General features: G+C 50.8%; 1 protein-coding gene across 3 annotated transcripts in view; it reads left to right on the forward strand.

Moving 5' to 3' along the window:
* Nucleotides 1-541: 541 nt before the first annotated feature.
* The window catches only part of HS3ST1 (heparan sulfate-glucosamine 3-sulfotransferase 1), a 28,627-nt gene continuing 13,522 nt past the window's right edge, over nt 542-15,646 (forward strand). The window contains exon 1 of one of the 3 annotated variants that reach the window (XM_037127003.2): nt 542-870. The gene's annotated coding sequence lies outside the window, so the exon portion shown is untranslated. Of the gene's footprint in view, nt 871-1,168; nt 1,562-8,398; nt 8,418-15,646 lie in introns of those variants that run through there. The other 2 variants (XM_037127002.2, XM_037127005.2) reach the window with 2 other exon arrangements.

Genomic DNA, 15,646 nt, shown 5'->3' on the forward strand with positions numbered 1-15,646 from the left:
GTCAATAGTAGTCCGGCTCAAAGAAGTCGCCGGAATCATTAAAACCCCTAAAAGCCTATTTTCCAAAATAAGGTTTGTTTTTGGCCTCACTGATGTTTCTGTCTTTGGCTTCATCACATAGCCAGAAAGTGCTGGTCGTTGCTTTGCTTTCTAAAAGGACAGCCAGTCGCATTCCACCAGTAAAGAGGTCACTGTCCTGTGGGTGCCATTCCTTAGGCGGGGGGAGGGGGGTGTCCGTAAACTAAACAAAGTTAATGAAAGATTTTCAAAACTCAAGTGACACATTCGAATTCTTCCAAATATTTATGTTCCAGTATTTAAGATGTGGAAGATCTACTGAAATTTCTTCTTTAAAAAAAAGACTGTACTTTGATGTTCCTTTGGCATTTTTTTTAAAAACGCATTTGCTGACCTGCCTTTGCAGTGACTTGCTTTGTTCCGGGTGGGCAGGTGAACAGGCAGACCAGCTTCTGCGAGGAGATTCCAACCCCAGGGCCCTGGGAATCTTAATTTGAAGTTGAACTGCTGAAGGCCGGCCGAGTTCTCACACCAAACTCCCCACCTACCGGAACTGGGGGAGGGGACAGGGGGACCCTGCTTGGTTTCACAGATGACGTTTGCAGTCCGGTGCACTGGCAGAGCCGAGCTGAATTTTCTGCGCTCTCCGGGTGAGTCGTCCATTACTACGGGACTCCACACCGAAGGGAGAGGGCGTGTTCAATGGCGGCAAGGAGCGCTCGGGAGCAGGCTTCTCGCCCGGATCCCGCATCGGGCTGCCTTGCCGCCGGCGTCCCAGCCCCGCTGCGGTGTGAGCTCGGAAGGATGGCTCCCCCTGCTTCCCGGGCCGCGCGGGGAGAATCGGAGCCTAAGGTGAGTCACCTGCCGGAAAGGGAACGCACGCGGTGTGGACACACCAGGGAAGGGCGCAAGTACCCGGCACCTTGCGGGACTGCAGAGAGCAGGAAGGTGGCCTCAGGGCTCGCACCTGCCCTTTCCCAGCAGGGGCAGGGAGTAGACCGGGCGCCCCCGGCTTGAAGTCACCTCTGGCACAGCTGGCCCCGCCCTCCCGGCCGCGCGGGTTCCCGCAGCTCCAGGTGGGCGGGGCCGACTCCGCCCATACCTGTGCGCTGGAGCCGCTGACCCGGCAGGGCACCGCAGACTCTGGCGCGGAGCGGCGCGCGGAGCACCTGGCGGTCTCGGCTCCGGGCAGCGCCTGAGCAGGCCTGGCAGCAGTGGGCGCTCGTGATCTTCCTCTGCCCAACGCGGTCTCCCTGGGGCCCGGCCTCCAGCGTCCCCTCCTCCTGCTTCTGCTCCTCCTCCTGCTCCGCCCCTCGGCGGGACTCAGCTCCGCGTCTCCCGCTTGTAAAGTCTCCAGCGTGCCGGCAGCCACGAGCCGCCGCCGCGGACGGGTCTCTGGGTGCCCGCGCACCTTCACTGCCGCCTGTCTGGCGGTGCCCCGAAGCTCCCTCCGCCGGCCGCCGGTGCTCGACGGCGCTGCCCCATGGCCCAGCCCGAGAGCCGACTTCGGGCGCCGGACTGGCTGGACCGCGGCGCAGCTCAGGTGAGTGCGGAGCGGGCGGAACTGGGGCCACCAAGCTGGGGAGTGGCAGGACGTGGGGCGATCGTGGTGGCCCGATCTGGCGTCCTGGACTTAGGGCAAGAGCAGAAGCCAAGGTGAGTCGGAGCTGGAGCAAATGCAGTGGATGTAGGGGGACGAGGAAGGAGAGACACGGGGGTTTCCTGCCCTCCTCACCTCGACTCCCCACCCCCCAGCTCCGCAAGCCCCGAGGGACTGTTTGTGTTTTGCCGGCAGGGAAGGTATCTGGGTTTCTCACTCTTAGTGGATTGGATGTTAACCCCTAGCAGAGTCGGAGGTTCGATCTCGTCCACCACTGCTCCCTGGTATCATGAGGGAAAGCTGGAGCGCAAAGCGCAGCGCATCCCGGGTACCACTGGGGCTGGGAACTGGGGCAGGGACACGGTTAGCAAAAATTCGGTGGGTCCAGGGAGCATCCAGGGCAGGGAAGCCCTGGATTCGAGTTGGCCTCTGCGTTCAGCCGGAGCGGAGAAGAGATGGGGCATTTCCCTAGGGGCGGGGATGTTCGGGAGCAGAGACTGAGACTCCGGGCCTGACAGTAAGTGACCTCTTTCCCCAATGGCAATTATACACGGTCCTGATTTTTCCTGTTACTTTTTATCCCCCCACCCCACTTTTTTCCTGCCTCTGTTTCTATTTCGAGCACCACGGGTGGCGGCAGCGGGTGAGGGTGAGGGGAGCTGGGGCGTCAACCCGCGGTGGGAGCGCGTAGCCCCAGTTCCGAGCGAAGGGCACCCTCCAGAAATCTGACATCTCCAGGTGCTCTTTCCGAGCCAGGCGACGCAGCGCGCACTGCTCCCCTCCTGGCCCCACCAGCCTGGGGAGCCGGAGCGCGGGTTTGGAGAGCCTGCGATGGGATGGGGAAGCCGCGGGATCAGAAGCCGGGATGCAGGGCTCGGCGTATGCTCCGCGCCGCAGTTGTTCCCGGTGCTTTTTGTCCTACACCTTTTGGACCCGCCGGGCCAGCGTCCACGCTTCCTTGCACACACAGGACCCTCTCTCCAAAGGGCAAGTGGGGTGTGTATCCTTCCTTCTCGGCCCCCTACTTTGCAGACCAGTAGCATCCTTGCTTCGCCTTGCGTGAGTCTTGCTCCTCCCCCAGCATTATCCGCCGGCTATTTTTATCCAGTCCTTGTACGAAAATGCTGGGGGGCGGGGGGGGCGTCTATTCTGGGGAGGCGAATCCAAATCCACTGCCCTCTCGCACTGAGCTCCCAGAAGTGGCCCCTGCTAGCAGGGAACAGCCAAGGTATCTAAGAGAAGCATAGTGCGCCCGCTCCTCCTCTAGCAGCCGGAGCTCTGGGAACAGGGTACCAACTGCTCCGCTTCGCCGGCCGCCGCTCTCCGGCTCAGAGCCGCTCCCTGGACCTAACCCCCCTCGTCCCGGCGTCCGTGCTCTGCCGGCTTCTGTATGTAGCTACCGCCAGAGCGCACGCAGGATCCTTTGGGTCTGACTTGCGCGTTCTCGCTTGGCAGCTAAATCTCACCATAATTTATTGAAACGCAATTAGCAACTTCCACTCAAGGGTTAATTGCAGGAGTTACATCTTTAAAAAATATAAAAAGGAGGGGGAGAGGACCCAACTTCTGCCTTCCTGCGTTTTTAAAGTCCATCCTTCGGCGCCGGGAATTCTTATTTTTCTTTCTGCTCTCTCAGTGACAACTGGGCACAATTACAATAAGCCTGACCTAGTGAAATTCTAAGAGATGAACCCTCCAGCTGCAAATCCCCACGTTAGGCTTCGCATTTCCAATGCTTAGATGTTTCCCTCCCCATAGGGTTGCAGAAATTACGTATTGAAATGGACCATTGTGTTACATAAGGTTCTCCCCAGAGCTAGGCAGAGAGAAGGATCAAGAAAGAATCCTTTCCAGGAGTCAGTAGGTCCCTCTAACTCTTTCGGCAGAGTTTGACAAGGCTGACAACTTCGTGACTAAGCACTCTTAAGCCAGCAGTTAATTAGGACAATAGTGTCCAAGGAGGAGCCCTTACTGAGGCTTCTGGAGTGTTTTTCTGGGCTGCGGATCCAGGCCAAGGCTGCCTGGTGTACAAGGTACTGTAGCTTTAAAACGGAAGGTTTTATTTATTTATTTATTTATTTATTTATTTATTTATTTATTTATTTGACTTGGAACACTGGTGAGAAAGTGGTACCTTGAACTTGCGATGGCATCAGGAGAAACCCAGGGCCCTTTGGCTCTGATGCAGGTGTGCCTAGTTGGCAGCCTCAAGTCCAATGGTCTAAATCAGTGTCTTGCACACTGATGTCCGGGGATGTCCCGGGAGCCCTTTCTCTGGACTCCACAGGGCAGCCGGGCTTTGTGCTTTCGTTGTCAAAAGAAGACATTCTCTTCCTGGAAAAGTACTGAGGTCTTTGAAAGGAAAAGCAATGCGGAAGGTTTTAGTTTGTTTCTTTGTTTTTAACTAAAATGTGATGGTGACTAGCAAGAGGCTCGGAAGATGGACTGGCTGGTGGGAAACTGCTTGATCCCTGCCCGCCGCCTTTCAAAGACCACAGCATCCACCCTGAGTGGGGCATGCCCGCTGTGAGTACTGCTGAGCTGTGCTCCCTCTGCTGAGGCTGGGGTTTGTGGGGAGGAGCAGTGAATGTGCTGGTGTCTTGCTGCAGCTGAGCCAGAACCCGGGGTCATGGCTCAGACTCCAGGTTCCAGGCCGTGCCTCTCTGCCAGGGTGCCTGCATGAGAGACTGTTGTGGAGGGGTGAGGAGTTACAACTTTCTGGCGGCTGGGTGGGAAATGCAGTAACTTTCCAGCTATTGTGGAAAGCCATGCTTTTCCTGATGGTATTGGAAAAGACCTGGGTAGTTCCCCATCACTTTGCCGTAAGTACCTGTCTTCTTCAGATCTCACTAACGGTGCAGTGCTCTCTAGCTTGGCTTCCCTTTCCCAATGGGGGAGCTTCTTTCCCAGGCACCCTAAGCTGAGGATGTTTCTCTCTCTGAGCCCCAGGTCCTTTCTCTGCAATACAGAGATTGGAAGATTATTATGAGAAAGTGAAAAAAAGTGCATGTGAAGGGCATGTTAGAAATTCCAAAACACTGCTGGAAAGAAAGGTCCAGAGTTACCTAATTTCTTTCCCCGCAAATGTCATTCTGTCTATTTTAATGCTAATTGTAGTTTATGTGTGTCTGTATGAATTACATAGAAGGAACGTTAAGTGAAGGGGAGCTGTGACACGAGGCTCCAGCAACTCCTTGTGAGAACTCTACCTGAAACCCACCAGAACCAGGCCTCCCTGCTTCTCAGAACCATTAGTTTCTGGATTTAGATTCGGAGTTAAATGTTTCAGAGGCTTTTTTTCTTTTTAGCTTAATGCATTTTGCACATCTTAAAAAATATAGTTTCAGAAGAAGAGGTCTGCTACTGATTAATCAAAAAAGAAAGGAAGCTGAGAATGAGCGTATCCATTGGGGAAAAGTGACACATGACGGGTTTCAGGAGATGACCTGGGTGTCCCTTGTCATCAGCATAAAAGACTGGCTCTTGATCGCATTTTCGGCATTGTTCAAAATATGTCCCCAGGACATAGCTCAGTGCCTGGCAAGTAATAGAGGATTGATAAGTATTTCTGAAATAATGAACGGATGCTTGAACTGAACTTTCGCAGAAACCCAGTGCTGCGCACAGGCAGATGGCATCCTTTCTATTTTGAAGAATCGGAATCTGCAGATCAGAGAAGTTAATGAATGTTCTGGAGGTAGAAAGCATCCCAGATTGGAGCTCAGGTCTGCCTGTTCTCATTCCACGCCCTTCCCTGGCTGGCGCTGGATGGCCTTCTCTCTCCTTCCACCACTTAGAGTCCTCCTGACCCGTGAGCACTTCCACATTTGGGAAGGTGCCCAGCAACCGAACAACCCTCTTATTCAGGTGGCACAGCCCTCGTCTCACAGAGAGACTTTCTGGTGGGAGGAGGGGCTCCGTCTCCTTGTCCATCACTCCAGGCTCTGAGCTAGGGCTCTGTTGGTGATCTCACCTGGGACCTGGAATCGTGAGGGACCAGCTAAAGGACACAAGGGCCGTTGAGTACTTACTAATTACTGTGAGTCGTGAATCAGGTGGCCTGTCCAGCAGCATGGATGTCCCTGGATGTCCCAGGGGTACAGTTTTCATGTATGATCCTGGCATGTTCCTCGGTGTCTGGGTTCCCTTTATCCTTCTCAGTTTCCGAGCCCAGGCTTGCCGCCTCTTATCCACTCCTGGGGGTAGCCCCTGGCCTCCAAGTCGATTCCCTTTCCCCGCGAGTTAGCCTGATCTATAATCAGCTGACGGCAGCTTCTCCGGTTCATCTGTGGGCCTGCCTCAGGAGTGAGGCATTCTCAGCTTCCTCTACCCCCAGGGAATGTGCCCCTCGCTTTTTCAGGCTGTCAGAATAATACTTAGTGGGTCACAGTTTGTCAATAGTTATGGGGAACCATGAGAGTTCTAGAAAAATGAATACATTACTCTTCCAAGGAATAGCCTGAACATAACAGAAATAGATCCCAAGAGGCATCTTTGCTTTTCCCTCCAGGCCGCGTGTTTTTTGGTGGCTTTCCAGTAGGGGTCGCAAACTCAAATGCATTTCAGTGGCCAGGCAATGAACCGCCTTGGAAGCAGGCCTGGGGCCTGGGCCAGGGTAAAAAGGGTCACAGCTCAGACTTAGCACAGGGGTTACCAGTGAGCCCTCAGGCCCAGTCTTGCCAGATTGATTCATTTGTTTGCTTTTAAGATAGGCTATTAGTTCACAATTTTATATAGAATCTATTGACTTCTCAATGCCAGCAGCTAATTCAATATTTTTAAATAATACCATGTGGGCCATACAAAATACCTCTGTACGTAGGCCTCACATTTGTCCCACAGGCCCCCAGTCTATGGCCTTGGGGTTGGGGGAATAGAGAAGAAATCAGTTGCCCAGAATATAAAGGCAAGGAAGGGTATGCCCGGAGTGGAGCGCAGACAGTATTCCAGTGAGCTCACCTTCACATTCTCAGCGAGTTTGTTTGTGATGTTCCTTCTCTTCACCCTACTGAGGGGTTACAATGATCAAACTTGTTCTTTTAACAGATGTTTATTGAGTGGCAGCTGTGCACCTCCTGATGTTCTGCTCACTGGTGATGCTATAGGAAGTAAGACAGGTGGGAATCCTTGCCCCATGCATATCTGCTAGTGGAGGAGACCATTCCAAGTGAGACTGGCCAGTGAAACCTGTCCTGTGTTAGACAGTGATGTGCCAAGGGTAGCCAATCAGTGAAGGGCCATGAAATGGAAGGGGGCCAGGGCCAAACCAGAAGCCTCAGACTTTAGCCTCTGACTCAGTACAACCAAAGTCAAGTTTCATGGTCCAACACGAGAGGTTTTTCAGTGTGGGTGTTTGGACTCTTGATTATATTCTGGGAGTTGCTATGGTGGGTGAACCCCTGAGGACATTTATTAAGAACTCACCATGTGCCAGGCACTGGGTTAAGTGCTAGAATCCATTAATGCACAAAACCAATCAGGGCCAGGCCTCAAGGGAATCATAGACCAGCATGAAAGACATTGATACATGACCACCAATGTGTAGGTAACTAAGGTGAGCGAGGAGTGTGTGAAGGAGGGTGGATGTTGGTACTCAAAACTTGGACACTCAGCATCTTTTTCCTCAAGTGTCTGGGTGGCGCCAAGTTTAGGTCCATGCGCCTCAGCCAGCTTGGACCCTGGCCCTATCATTAGTGAGGATACTTTGAAACTTGAATTTCTTTACCTGGCAGGGACATTTTGTCTTATTACCAAATTTCATTTTTGGATCGCAAACAAAAATGAAGAATTTTAAAGATGTATTCTATGTGTGAAATGTACATGTGCCCTTGAACCCCTGATACATGCTGTCTCAAATCTGCCCGGGCTCTGTCCTTGAGTGTTGCTGCCAGGGAAGACATGTTGTGCAGAAAGTAAGAAACAGTTCTCCACCTTGAGGTGTGGTGTGCCAGTCAGGTAAAAGTAAACAAGGTTTTATGTGTGAGGGGTAAATGCATAATGATTGCGCAGAGCTTTCCGTGAGAACCTGTCTTCTCCCAATCACCCATCTATCGCTTTCATTGCAACAGTTTTTCCCAGGGCAGCTTTTATTATGATGCTGCTTATCTTCTTACTCTTTGGCTCCCCTGCACAACAGGTGCCCTGGAGAAGGGTCTGGACATGGGGGCTTCTTTCTCCCACCAGGTTCTGGAACACTGTGTTTGGCTCCAGTAATTAGTTGCTCAGAAAATAAACAAGAGGAAATCTTCGGCCTGGGGAAATTCAGAAAGGCTTCATGTAGGGAAGAAATATGAAAGGAAAGAGCAAGGCATGGAGAAAAAGCCCAGGAAGGATGAAGCAGAGTCAGAACTGCTGGTGGCCCCCAAGCCCTTGTTGGGAACTCATTGTCCACTTCAGGGGTCCCCAGTGGGATCCGCCCAGATGAACAGCTGCCACATTGACACAAGCCTTCACTGCGCAGATTCTGACTGTGCCAACCAATGAAACCAATGAAAGAACAATGGGAAAAAAAAGAATAACAGGGATGAAAGTGGTCATTCCATGCTTCTGTGTAGTGTGGTAACACCGGCTATCTTCCTTTCCCTCCGTACACAGACCTCCACAGGAGGTGGAAGCTCTTAGCCTCGTCATTTTATGCTTAAAGAAACTGAGGTCTGGAAGCCAAGCAACTTTTCTCAGACCCTCAGAACGAAGGCTGCAGAGCCCGGATTCAGGGCGGAGACTCTGCACCAGCCGGGAGTTAGAGGCACAAGGTGGAGACTCCTGGAATCCCCGGAGGACCCAGTGGCCCATATTTTCTGTAAGTGAAGAAATCTATTTAGACTCAAAACACTGACCTCCGTCTCCTTGTATTCATGGAGAACTTCCATTTCAGCACTTTCCAGCCCCATTTGGAGGCTCCTTGAACTTCCCCTAGAATTCCTGCAGATTAGGCGCACCATGCAGTAGGTGGTTTTATGTAAATGTCCTCACTCTTTGGTTTAGGAGAGTAAATCAGAGTCCTGCATCAGCAGTTCAAATACAGTGGGAGAAGGTGGATTGCAGATGCAGCTGAAATGAAAGGCGAGCTCGCCGAGCTGTGCTCAGAAAAATAAACACTTCAGTGGCAGGGAGAGAAAGCGGCTGGGCGCCTCTTCTGCAAAACTTGCTTGCTCTTTACTTAAATTGTGTCTTAAACCAGGGTTTTTTTCCAGCGTCCTGGGTAGGAAGGAGGGAGAAGGTGTCAATGACAGATTTCCAGATTTGATTTTGAAGTTATTCTTGTGGGGTGGGGGGGAAGCACGGCTTTTGAAGTCACATCTGTTTGAATTTCTCATCTCCTGCTTACTGACTGTGTCATCCTGAGAGATAGACAAGCTTTCTGGACCTCATTCTCTTCTACATTCTAATGAGGATTAAAGGAGACTTCCAATATAAAATGTTTAACATAATGCTCAGAAAAAACTTACATTCTTCTCTTGTGAAGCTGCCAGATGTACCAAATAACTACACAAGACACCTAGTTAAATCTCAATTTCAGATAAACGACATGGAATGTTTCAGTACAGGCATATTCCAGACACCAAGTATTAAGAAATTACTTAATTTATTTTCAACTGGAAGTCTTGTATTTTATTAAGCACCCCTATTCATGTGGTGACAGTTGTGAGCCATTAGTGAAAGTTCTAGAACCCTAAGGAGCTACAGAGGAGAGACTTCAGTAACCTTGAAGGTGAAGGGACTTAGCCAGGGTCTGGTCTGAGAGGCGAAGGAGGAACTGCTTGCCCTGATGGGCTGAGTAACAGAGCAAACCAAGGCAACGCTGTTTGTTGCTGAAAGCAGCAAAGAATTGTGGACCCCATCAAACTTTTCAGGGCACTGACTAAGTGAGCCACATTTTCTCCCGTGTCTTGAAGGCACAGACAGGGTACACCCAACACCCTTTGGAAAGAAGGTATTTCAGACCCGTGAGGCCACCAGGGCAGTGCCCTGCCCGCAACTCAACACAAACATGGCTGTAGGGCTGGACTTGCAGAGAGGGAGCTCACACAGGGCCCCCACTGAGCTCACTGAAGGGGTACTTTGTGCTTTGAAAGCTCACACCTGCAACTGCTCCCTCCTCGACTGGACCCAAAGCTAATAAAACTGTGAGAAGGCCTTTCAGACCAGCTCCTCCCAAGGAGATGACCTCAGGTTGTAAACTGAGACCGAGCTCTCCCCTAAGACTTCAGGCGTGTGGTGTTCGGAGGGTGGCTGTGAAAATGGCATGTTTTCACTTCAGGTAATGACCTGGTGGGGAACTAAATTAACAGCGCCTTGGTTGCATGCAAGCCTTTCCAAAGAAGAATTTCATGCTTTCTTCAATAGTGAGAGCTGCCTCTTGCAGAAATCACCAGTGTCTGTTGCGGGTAACATTACTACTAGCTCCCAACCTAACCCTGGTTGCTCCCTGGCCGTGCGTTCAGATGGAGTACGGACCAGAAGGAGGGTGGAGCTGCCTGTCGGTCAGTGTGCAGCCTTTACCAGTCAGAGAGAGACCTGGTGAGGGCCCCCCTCCCACGTCTCAGCCACGTAATAGGTGAGTTACTCCTCATCTCGAGGCCTCAGGTTCCACCTCTACAAAGTGGACACAATTTAAATTATAGCAGAAGGTCACTCAGTGCACATTTAAACCAAGCAAGTTATGTCAAGCATTTACACAGCGCCTGGATCACAGTCGGCATTTTTAAAAAGGATGCTATTAATAAGGTGACAAAAGCAATGTAGGCCTCTAGCTGCAAACTCAGTGTCATGTCACAGAGACCTGGGGGGGATCTCATGCATTGTATTCATGGGAGAATGTCTGAGTCCTTTGCCCTTTTTTTTAGTCTTAATTAATATAATTGAGGCAAACCTCATGATTTCATTTTCTGGGCCAACGGATTAGAAGCAGCAATTAGAAAGGGTCTGGAAGAGCTGTTTGGGGAAGACACAAGATACAGAGCGAGGAAAGGAAGGAGGGAGAGAGCCCGGGAAGAGGGCGGGAGGAGGAGACCGCGGAGAAGACAGGGCAGGAAAACTGTTGCAAGCAGACCTTTGCAACAGCATGGATGGAACTGGAGAGCATTGTGCTGAGTGAAATCAGCCAGCGGTGAAGGACAAATACCATATGATCTCACCTTTAACAGGAACCTAAACAACAAAACAAACAAGCAAGCAGAATAAAAACAAAGACACTGAAATAGAGAACAGGGGGATAGTGACCAGAGGGGAGAGGGGAGGGAATTTCAGGGGGAAAAGAAGGATTTACAGGAACTAGTATAAAGGACACATGGACAATAAGGGGGGTGGAAATGGGAGGGAGGTGGGGAGCACTGGGGAGTGGGCTGAAATGGGAGTAAAAGACAGAAAACTGTACTTGAACAACAATTAACTGTTTATGAATTGAACATAAACAGTGATTAAACTTTAGTGGTGGGATTAAGATGGAAAAAAAAACTATTGCAAGCAGACCAAAGGATTTGAAGAACATGGAAACCCAGTAGCACTCTGTAGAAGGCAGTTTTCCAGGGACCCTCATTGAGTCTTACAGATACAGATACAGTCATTCGAGTGAGTCCACACCCTCTCATTCTCCCGAAGCTTCCCAGGACTCCAACTTAATGCCCATAACCTTGAGGGCACGTGGCAAAGACAGGAATGGCGAACTGCAAAGAATATGGCAGGTGATACAAAAGTGTGAAATCACAGATAAAAACTGAAGACGAGGGAACTGAGTGCCATCTTGTGGAGGGACTGGCCACAGTGCCCCTCACTGTCCTCCTCTGACTTCCAGAGGGCTGCTCCTTTCAGTTTGGTTTTAAATTTCTGTTTATTAGTCATCAGTTCTTGCTAAAGAGTGTTTCTGGGCCCCTGTCTTCTTTCCTGACTCTGCCCTGTGACATGCCACCCTCCCTCCTGGCCATCTTCACTCAGGTCACAGAACCCCACCAGATCTGGGGGGCTGAACCCTCCTTGGGGCAGAGGCAGTAAGGAACTCCTGGTGACTCAGCACTGGAGAATGCCTTCTGTGCCCGAAGGGCGTGCACCATTTGAGGCATTTGACCTTGAGGAAGGGATTTTGTTTTCCCGCAGCTTGGTTGCCTCGCCTGCTGAATGAAATTACACCTGCTCACGGACTTTGGCTGGGAGAATCACAGTTCATAATGTACATCAAACATCACTCGAGAGCCTGGTACCAAGTGTCTGGAACGCAGCACTTAGTGGTCATTGTTAGCTTTTCTCTCTAATAAGCCTGAATTGGTTTGAAAAGGAGATCAAGAATGCCATTTAGGATCTAGCTGTGGAATATTGTCCAGTCCTGCCGGTCCACCTGGTGGACCCTGTCCACCTGTAGAGAGGACCATAGTGTCCCCTGGCAGCTCTTTCCATCTCTGCTGTGACGTGGGAACAGAGCAAGGGTGGGGGAGTCTGCCCCCAGATTCCCAGTAACTTGGTCATGTGCACAGGGAATGACAGAAGAGGAAACTGAGGCACGCAGACATTTGAAACAGTGGAAGAGGATGGTTAGGGGGACACGGCAACTCTAATTGACCCCTCTTGCCTCTGAGCAACCTTTACACTCAGGCTGACATATTGCAATTGGCGACCGATCCTGCTCAGCCTCATAAGCTCTGTTTTATCGTCATCCTGAGCTGAAATACAAACCTGGTTTTCTTCTGGCTTAGCATTTTTTCCTCCCTAGCTTCATAACTTTTACCATCATTTTCAATCTGCAATACGGGTGTGGGCAAAAAAAATAGGCTTACCGTTCTTCATTTGGAAAATAATACAATAATTCATAAATAATAATGAAATAAATCCTGTTTTGTGTACTCACGACTGTTAGCCTACTTATGCCGACCCCTGTATTTATGTTCATCTCTCCCCCTGACCTGAGCAAACCTTGCAGAAATAATCATGTCCCTGCCTTGTCCCCTGATGCAGAGTGTCCTGTGGACCCTCCATTAGTTCCCGAATCAGGACTCTTCCCCACAAGAGCTGAGCCCTGACAACGCCACTTCCTCGCCATATCCCGGTGGGAAAGGTTCTGATTCCTTAAAACCTCGCGTTTTCTTCATGGTTTTTAGTGATGTACTTTTATACACTTATCGAGTTCCTGTTTAATCTGTTTTAGTGGGTTAAATTTTAGGAGGATGGGGACATTTGAAGCGACCAAATATGGATCAAACTTGAATGAGTACCTGGAACCCACGAAATAATTGTTGAATGAAAATTTAAAAACCGAGGACCCCAGCACTCTTTTCCTTGGTGCTGTCAGGATTAAACACAGTGATTCGCACAGAGTGTTGAAGGCACGCGGGGGATGTTCACAGCAGGCTCTTCTCGGCCTGCTTTGTTTTTCACAGTGGATGTAAGGATGAAATTCAAGTCCTCAGCCTGGCAGCCACTTTCTCCTCTTTGAAGCGACCTCTCTCCCTGTTTTGTTCTTCACACACGCCCCATAGTCTGACCTCAGGACTGACGCCTGTTGTTGCCCAGATAAGTCAGGAACATGGGCATTTCCTCTGTTGCCATCTGCGGCTCCCTCAGCCTCGCATCCCTGCACCTGTCCCCTGTGTCCTCAGGTTCAGACTGTATTGTTCTTTCAGGTCTGTCTCGATGTTCTCCGGACCCGCCTCCTCCCCATCCCAGAATAAATAACTCGGTGTTTATGGCACTGGGGAGAGGATCTCTGGTCTGGGCATGTGATAGACTTTATCTTCCCTTCTATTTGGAGGTCAGAGCAGCCCTGTGACTTGCTGTGGGCTGTGCAGGTTCAAGTGTGTCCCATCTAGCCTGGAACTGTAAGGGGCACTCCTGCTTTGCACGGGTTCTCTCCCCTGTGTCATGGTGACCCGCTTGCTTCAGGTCAGCAGGTGTCCTGTCTTTTGGGGTTTCTCAGAGACTTGAGTAAGCGGAGTCGCACCACCAACCCTCGGAAGACAGGCAGGCAGAGGGCGGAGGCACTGGGGTGCGTTGATCTCAGCGAAGCCGAGCACAGCCACAGCAAGGCACTGTTTTCGGTTGTCCTGGACCACGCCTTACCACACAGGAAACAGCTCACCGTCCCCCACCCCACTCCCAGAGCAGGACAAACCAGGGCTCCTGGAGCTTTGCCCCCCTCAGGTTTGGTCCAGGGTGTTCCGCAGGATTGCTGCCTGAAATGTGGATTTATGTGGTGTGAGGGCGGAGGGCCTCGGGTCCTGGCAGCTGAGAAATGAGAATGCCAGCATTGTAAACAGAGAAACATCAGCCTTCGGGGACAGGAGAGTGACTCAGTTCAGGTGCCTTGAGCTCAGCTGGGCAGCCATCCTTTGTTCCTCCACAAGGGGTTGGAAGCCCCCCGAGAAAGTGTCCCCTGGGCCCGTGTTGTGTCCTCTGGGAACTCGCTCACGGTGGGTCTGTGTGCATCTCCCCCAGCCTTGCAGGCCCCTGTTCCAGGGACATGTGTGCAGTTGTGGTCTTGACGGAGAAGAATGCCTTTGCCTGTTCCTGATCCCCAGCCACCATCTCGTCATGGCACAGAGCAGCAGAATGGCTCCTGCTGGCATCGAGCCATTTGTTGGGACTCTGGTGCCACAGGCCACCAGGCCCTGCTGAGTTAAACAGTCCCTTGTGTTCAGAATTGCCCTCACCTGCTGCCTTTTCTTACTTGAATGGCTCTTTATGGGCCTTTGCTAAAGAGGGTACAAAGGCTAATGATCTCATAGTCACTGTCCTCTGGAAACATTGGATTCAGAGCCACTTTAGGCTTCGTTCTGCTCTTTTTTGTTTTTTTGTCATCTAGCTCTCTTTGCAACGCTCTCAATGCTCCTAATTTTCTGCTTTTCCCGAAGAATGCTTTCTTCTTACTCGTCAATTTTTGGAATGTAGCAGTTTCTTTCTTATAATTATTTAAGCAGACTAGTTGGTATAAAATCTAAATAAATAATTGCTATGATGGCCCTTTTATTTTTCTCTTCAAGATAATACCATCAGGCTACGGCAATTGAGCTAATATCATTGGTTCCTATGTCCTGAGGCTCTCCCCGTGTCCTGTTAAGGGGGCCACCTTTTTTCCTCTGTGACGTTTCATTAATTCTTGTAGCCACCCAGCAGAGCAGAAAACACTCCCTTCCTTCAGATGAGGAAACTGAGGCTCGGAGAGGAAAGACGCTTTTCTGTGGGCAAACAACTAAGCCAGGATTTCAGCTGCAGGAGATCTGAACTCACTTGCATGGTCTTCCCACCACATTTCATTTATTTCTCGACTTTCCCATTTAAGTCTTTCTGGCTGGACTTCAGTTAAAAGCTCTGAGCTTGATTTTTGTTACTGAGAAGCTTTGTATATAATGCTGTTTTTCTTCCTCTGTGGTCCCAGTGATGTCTCCGCATCCTTTCTAGGCCGCCCCCTTATCTAGCCAGTCTACCCCTTAATCATGGCCGAGGTTCAGCTACTCAATAAACACGAGATGTGCTCTGTAAGCAGGACAGCAACAGCAGTTTGGGAGACTGGACCCAAAGGAACCGTCTTTCCTCCTAGAAGCTGTATTATTTCCCCCTCATCACAAAAGCCTCCGCCATGTAGAAACACAATGTGTGTCTCAAACTTTAGCCCACGAAGTGGTCCAGTGACCCCCACACAAGTGACGGAAACCTCAGGGTTCACTCTGACCTGGTGGAGTTTGGGATAATGGTGCCCTGCCATGACGTACGAGCATTCTCCTTAATTCTCTGATGCCTTCGCATTCTAGAAAGATGTGAGAAGGCAGATGGCTTTGGAACTTACAACACGACCATTCCCTTCTGTAGAGGAGGCTTAGGGCACGTCTGAGTCTTGGCCAAGGTCCCACAGAGGCCAGGCCAGGCAGGACTGGGGACCAGACCCCAGCTCCTCATGCCCAGCCCAGCAGCCTGCCCGCTCGTGTGCGCCGGCCCCTGGCAGCAGAGACGTCATCAAGATGCCTTCTGTGTGCCTGGCATGACCCATGTTAGTGGTGCTGGTCATACGAATACAACCTTCATCAGCCACAACAATGGATGGCGGAC

This window comes from Artibeus jamaicensis, unplaced genomic scaffold (assembly GCF_021234435.1).
Source record: "Artibeus jamaicensis isolate MK-2021 breed Jamaican fruit bat unplaced genomic scaffold, CSHL_Jam_final contig_76, whole genome shotgun sequence".
In the NCBI taxonomy this organism is placed as follows: Eukaryota; Metazoa; Chordata; class Mammalia; order Chiroptera; family Phyllostomidae; genus Artibeus; species Artibeus jamaicensis.